The sequence below is a fragment of the Adiantum capillus-veneris genome, chromosome 1, assembly GCF_014529385.1.
Source record: "Adiantum capillus-veneris isolate H3 chromosome 1, ASM1452938v2, whole genome shotgun sequence".
In the NCBI taxonomy this organism is placed as follows: Eukaryota; Viridiplantae; Streptophyta; class Polypodiopsida; order Polypodiales; family Pteridaceae; genus Adiantum; species Adiantum capillus-veneris.
Window position 1 is genome coordinate 30,269,674 of NC_140931.1, and position 7,532 is coordinate 30,277,205.

The window sequence follows — 7,532 nt, forward strand, 5'->3', positions numbered from 1 at the left end:
GAGGCATGCATATGGCACCGTGCAAGTGCAAAGTTCAAAAGACGTAGGGTGGCAGTAAGCGAAGCTGGTAGCGAGACAGGAATCAACGTGCCTTTTTAAAAAAAAAATGATCGCTCTACTGGTTGCAGTTGCGTATGTTTTGCTCGACTAGTTATGGGGCCATCATGAGAGTTCATGTATTGACAGGTGCTAGTTCAGGTCTTGAGTTTCCCTTTTGAAGGGTAGGAATCTCGAGGTGGGAGGGGATCCTCAGGTCAGAGGAATCGTGTAAACTAATGAATAAAACACTCCTTGAGCCAATAGTAGAGGATGAGCATAAGTAAAATAAACAAGTGAAAGGGTCACGATGGCTTTCTAACAAAATAACAAAGTGATAAAATCATTAGGTTGAATTTAATTAGAATTATATAAGCTGAAGCATTGTCAGGAACGTCTCTTTTATTGAGTGATCGAGTTTCCTCCTTACAAAGAAGCAAACCGAAAATATTAGTAAAATTTTTAAAATTTGAAAGATTTTTGAACTAAGTTCTCACATATTTCATTGATTTTCTTCCTTTAGCATGGTTTGCTAATTAATATATTAATATGTGTGTGTGTATATAAAATAAATAAATAAATATATATGTATGTGTGTGTAGAATTTAGTAGAATTATGCAAGGTGAAGCTTCACTTTAGCATTTTAAAAGAATAGAATGCAAGAGAAGTCAAGCCATGTGAGGATGTGAAATGAAAGGTGAAATAAAAGATCCATTTAATATTTTAAACATTTAAGGTAAGTCTCAATCATCACTGAAAACATTGCAAGTATGCCTAATTCAACTCTCCTCTGAAGGTTTCTTTTAGAAAGCCAAAAACCTTTCAAAATATTTTATGTGCATAAGTAAAGGTTGAGTTTAGGAAATGAAAAGACCATGGAAATGGAAAGACAATACTTTTTATGTCCATATAAAGAAGAGATGGTCCAGTGCACATTCATGCATTTGTGTTTTTCTTTTGCTTATCTTCTTTTTAGAGTTTTCTTCTCTTTTAGAGTGTCCTTGCACTACATAGGTTGTGATTTTTTTTTTGTTAGTATAGTAGTAAGCTCCTCCAAAGGCCTGGCTCGTCAGTGCATAGACGTCTGTAGATCCCGTCTATGTATACAGAATCCATCTCAGTTAAAGGCCTTAGTGCACTATGGGTGAAGGTCGTTCAATTTCCATTGCTTGACAAGTGTCCCAAGGGGCCTTGAAAATGTGTGAATAGAAAGATGTCATAGTCTTTTAAATGTTATTTTCCAAAGCTGCATTCACCTTTTTGGATAAAAAAAGTATCTTCATAGGAGTTTGACCCCATGATATAAGGTATTGATAATAGGTCCTTTCATTTAAAAACTTCATTTCACTATCTTGTTTTATTATTTTCTATGCTTATTAAATTTATATTTTCTTATGCAAAAAGCACTAAAATATATTTTGTGTTTTGAATTTAAATTTCATTGTTTTTATTTTACTTCTTTCTCATTTTTATTTTATTTTAAAATGTTGATATGCAGTGTGCACCTTTCACATTATTTAAGTGGGGTTCTTTGTAATATATAAACTACTTGTGATTATATATGTAAAAAAGATCATACAATTTTATATTGAAATCCAACAGAAATTCCATGTGATAATGGCATGTATTTAAACGTATTCTTCTTGAAATCCAACAAAAATTCAACAAAAATTCCATGTGATAATGGCATGTATTTAAACGTATTCTTCTTGATCTTCCTTTAACTTGGCAGACCTTCGTCCCTCTTGACTTTGTTTTTCGAAGCCATTAGATATCTATCAAGCCATTAGATAATGAAACTAACAATGAAAAAAAAACCTTGGAAAACATAGAATGATGTGTACTAAACATAAAACACATAGAATGACATGTTGTACTAAACATATAACGATGGACAACAAACAACATTTCCACTTGTGATGCTCACTTTAGAAACAACATCAAATCCCGACCGCCATGTATCTTGCCGTGTACGCACTCCTTGGGTAGTTAAGAGTAGGCTTGCCCCCCCCTCCCCATCCCCCCTTTTTTTTGCAGAACTCACAATGGTGAGTAGCGTGTGGCATTCAATGCCTACGTAAGTCGTCATCTTATTTGGATAATCCTTTTGTATAAAGATCCTTACATTGTAACCAATCCATGCATAGGATTGGGCTCAAAGGCACACAAAACCTACTTTGGAAGTTACTATAATCACCAGAAAAGAACACAAAATGGTTTCCGGCTACCTGAATCCCTCAATACTATGCTCAAGGTCAATAATCATTCAAATTGAATTATTAAGACTGAGTGGAAACCGAGGATGTGGGTGCCTAATGAGGTTGAAACCGAGGATGCGGGTGCCTAAGGAGGTGGTTGCATAGTGGTGAGGTATCTTTATATAGATAATTCTTGATGCAATGATCCTTACCATACTATGGTCAATGAATGCATGATGTTGAAAGGGCTACAGAGGGAGACATGGAATACGAGATGCAGATGTCCGTTGTATGTGTCAAAAAGGTAAACGACTAGACTCAGCCCCGCGAGAGGCCCACCTAAGCAACGAACACATCCTCTCCTGGCCAACCTTCCGTGACCTCCCTAGACGATAATTCAATTTATCTATCTATCTCTCTCTCTCTCTCTCTCTCTCTCTCTCTCTCTCTCATCCCTCAATTTGCCCCTCATATGGATAGGGCCCAAGGTTGGTCACTAGTATTTGAGAAAAATGTGTCTTACAATCGTGCCACTTTGGAGTTCATAAATGCTTGTTGAGAGGAAGATAACTGAAAAAAATAGTGTAAAAATGTATGGTTGCAAAAATATTTTTTTATGAACACTGCTGCTCACTATTCAACATCCCCTCTTCTTTTTATGTTGCCTAATGTTCAACCTTTTGCCTATTTGTATTACTCCATGATTGAGGCTTTGAGCCCCTATATGTTTTGTTGAATGATTGAACAAGGACGGTTGTGAAAATGATTTTCTATGAACACTGCTGCTCACTATTCAACACCGCCTCTTCTTTTTATGTTGCCCAATGCCTAGCCCTTTGCCTATTTGCATTACTCCATGATTGAGGCTTTGGGTCCCTATAGGTTTTGTTGCATGATCAAACCCCTTTACGTCCATGTACTTGTCCTACATATTGCCTCTCTCTCTCTCTCTCTCTCTCTCTCTCTATCACACACACACACCACCTATTGAGCCCCTAGCAGTAGGAGCATATATGGTGTTTGTGTCTTAACTTGGAGAAATTTTGTAAGAAAGCGCTTTTGGACATTCTCACACTCTTTCCAAGTAAACTTTGAGATACTCTCGCCCCACACTTCAACTCCATAAAGAAGAACCGGTGTCACCAATGCATCAAAAAGGTACTTCTTGAGAACCCAACACTTGATGTTTCCCTCATTACATATGTTCTCAAAATGCATAATATGACCTCTTTCTCGCTTCCAAACGACGCATAGCACATTCATGCCACTTGTGATTGGACGGAACCTCAAAGCCAAGGTACTTAAAGCTCTCAACAACTTCAAGTGTCTCATTGTTGTACACGATGCTTGGCTTCTCCTTGTGGTTGGTTTTCACAAGCATAACCTTTGTTTTAGATTCATTCACAATCAGCCCATTATGCAAGCAAAAGTTCTCAAGGACAACCATAAGCTTTTGTGCATCTTCTAAAGTGTGTGCTAGAAGCACTATATCATCCGCATACAACAAAAGCATGATTATCACATTGCAAATAGTGACCTCTTCAATGCCTTCTTCTTGCATAAATTCAAGTACCATTTGTTCCAATTGATCGATGCATAGACCAAAGAGATTTGGTGACAACGGACATCCTTGTTTAACCCCAATAGTGCTTACGATTTTTTTTGAAATTGCTCTTCCCATGCGCAATTGAGAAATCACCTTCTCATAGATTCGAGAAACCGCAAGCATAAACTCACTTGGCACTTGGAGTTCTTCCATCCTTCTCCAAAAATTGTTACCTGGAATCATATCAAAGGCTTCTTAAAGTCCACAAAACAACAATACAATCGCTTGCCTTTCAACCAACTTTCCTCCATGAGAACACGAAGAGTGACAAGATGATCAATGGTGCTATGTTATCGATAAAAACCCGCTTGTCCTTTTACACGCTTGTCATTATCTTCAGTCCAATCACTCAATTTCATCTCCATTGCACCCAAACAACTTTGCCATACGAGACCCAATCATTATAGTCCGGTAGTTATTTACATTCTTTACATTCCCTCCTTTATGCAAAGGCTTGATCAAATTAGTACTCCAATCATAAGGCATACCATAATGAAGTGCAAGGTTGAATATATCACACATCCACTCATGGGTAAAATATCCTCCCTATTTGATCATCTCAGGCTTGATACCTTGAAGATCTCCCGCTTTGCGAGTGGCCAACTTTTCAAGCCCACTGCATACATCTTCAATAGTAAAAAAAGAGGGCATACATGGGAGTGAACCATAAAATGGTATTTTCTCAGCATTTTCTTGCTCATATAATTGCCTACAATGTGTGTACATATCCACAAGACTCAAGTTATCAAAATTCTCAACCCGCTTGCCCCTCAAGTTTCTCCAAAATCTTCCACATGCATGTGCCTTTTCTTGGACTTGAAAAAGTTGGTGCTTTACTTCCCATCTTCTTCTCTTCTTTTGAATCAATACCTTGTATGTATGGGAATGAATTTGATAGTTGTCTTTGTCCATAGTTGCATCAAGCTTTATCAAGGACTTTCGAGCATCTTGACATTCTTTATCAAATCACCTTCTGCGAGATCTAGTGGGCTACGTCCACGGGAAAGCAGCCACTCAATGGCTTTAGTACTTCAAAACAAGAAGTAGTTTACAAAGGGATTATACCCTCAATAGAGCTCCCCCCTTGGTTCACTCTCACCACCTCACACCCACCTTGTTGCATCAACTTTACACTATGAAATGTATGTAGAAATGGCCTCCTTTTATAGACCAAAAGGGCTGCCCTCTCTCATGAGAGGCAGCCATGTGTAGCCGCCCTTGTGTAGATAAGTCCAAATTGGACTCTTCAATTTGCCCATGTGTGGCCGTCCTTGAGAAGACAAGTCTGCTTTTGAATTCGGCCACCGGCCACCGACCATTGAATTTCGACCACCGGCCACCGGCCAACCGGCCAACCGACCGATCGTTTTTTGACTACTTTTCGGCCGCTGTCTGGTCATAATATTCCGGTGAAAATTTTGGTTTCTGACGAGTGATTTTTATTTCTGGCAAGTGATTTTCCTTCACGCACGATGGCTTCTCCTCATAATGGGGACCTTACAAATGTGCATTTTTACCACAGAAAATTACAAGGGGTAAATCAAGCTCCATACTTAACAATCTCCCACTTGGAGATTGATCTCCAAACCAAACCTGTGACTGCTTTCCATCCTGGCTTCTTATCCTTGAATGCCGATTGAAGATGAGCAAAAGCTCAACTTCTCCTTGTTGACCACCTTTGTAAACATATCTGTGGGATTTTCACTTGTATGCACCTTTCTTAGCTTTAGCTTTTCCTCTTCCAAAGAGTGTGTATGAAGCGATATCTCACCTCAATGTGCTTTGTCCTTGAATGAAAGGCTGAGTTCTTTGCAAGATGGATAGCGCTTTGGCTATCACTGTACAAGACACAATTGTCTTGTTTGAATCCAAGCTCTTCTAAGAATCTCTGAAGCCACAGAATTTCTTTGCTTGCCTCCGTCATTGCTACATACTCTGCTTCCGTGGTAGAAAGTGAGACCACTTTCTGCAGCTTTGAAGCCTAGCTTACTGTTGTGTCTCCAACTATGAATACATAGCCCTTAGTGCTCCTTCGAGTATCTTTGTCACCTGCCATATCTGCATTAGCATACCCTTGAAGAAAAATATCAGTTCCTCCAAAATACAAAGCATTTGTTGTTGTCCCTTTTAGATACCTAAGTATCCACTTCACAGCTTGCCAATGCTCTTTACCTGGGTTGTGTCCATGAACCTACTCACAAATCCCACTACATGTGCAATATATGGCCTTGTCCAGACCATAGCATACATTAGAGAACCTACCGCTGTAGCATATGGAACTTTAGACATATAGGCTATCTCCTCTTGTGTCTTTGGACACATATCCTTGGTTAGTTTAAAGTGACCAGCCAAAGGTGTAGAAACTGGTTTTACATTTTGCATTGCAAACCTTTCTAGTACCTTCTTGATGTAATCTTCTTGAGATAGCTTTATTGTCTTCTTTGTCCTGTCCCCTGATATTTTCATACCAAGTATCCTCTTTGCAGCATCTAAATCTTTCATTAAAAAAGAGTTAGACAGCTCCTGTTTTAGGTATTTGATGTCCTGCATGTTAGCACTTGCAATCAACATGCATGAACATACAACATTAGGATGATGAACTTCCCATCTCCCAAATTCTTCGTGTAGACGCAGTGATCCGAGTTGCATCTTGTAAATCCATGATCGAACATCCATCGATCAAACTTCAAGGACCATTGTCTTGATGCTTGCTTTAAACCATACAAGCTCTTCTTTAATCTGCAAACCATTTTCTCCTTACCTTTTACTTTATACCCCTTTGGTTGAAGCATGTAGATTTCCTCCTCTAAATCACCGTGAGGGAATGCCGTATTTACATCCATTTGCTTGAGATTTAAATCACGAGCAGCCACAAGGCTTAAGACAAGCCTAATTGAGTTTATTTTTACAACATGAGAAAATATTTCATTGAAGTCAATACCTTTCTTTTGAGAAAACCCTTTTACCACAAGCTTAGACTTGTACCTTTTCTTCCCACCTTCTTCTTCCTTTAGCTTGTACACCCATTTGTTTTGAAGTGCCCGCTTACCTTTAGGCAACTCAAACAACTCCCATGTTTGGTTGCGATGTAGTGAGTCCATCTCCACTTGCATGCTCTTCGTCCATTCTTCTTTGGATTCATGTTGCATAGCTTCTTCGTATGATTCCGGCTCTCCAGAATCTGAGATCAAGAGATGGTTGAAGGAAGGAACAAACCTTTCTGGAGGTCTACTTGCTCTTGTAGATCTTCGGGGAATAGATTGAGGCTCCTCATTTAGTTGACGTTGTTGTACATTGTCACCGTTTGCAGTCCTTAAGGAGCCTTCACCGTCCTCAAGCTCCATGTACTCATCACCTGTTTCTTTTGTTTGTTTTCTTTCCAAGTAATCTCTGTACATATTTTGTTCGTTAAAAATTACATCCCTACTCCTTAAAATTAAACCATCTTCAAGATTTCATAGGTGATACCCAAAGTCACCTTCTCTATAGCCAATGAAGAAACACTTTTTGGACTTTGCATCTAGCTTTGATCATAGGCTTCTATCTATGTGCATGAAAGCCTCACACCCAAACACTTTGAGAAATGCATAGTTCATCGGTTTGCCTGTCCATGCCTCTTCTGGAACTCCCCCATCCAATGCCGTTGAGGGTGACTGTTGATTAAGTACACATACGTACTTACAGCTTCTGC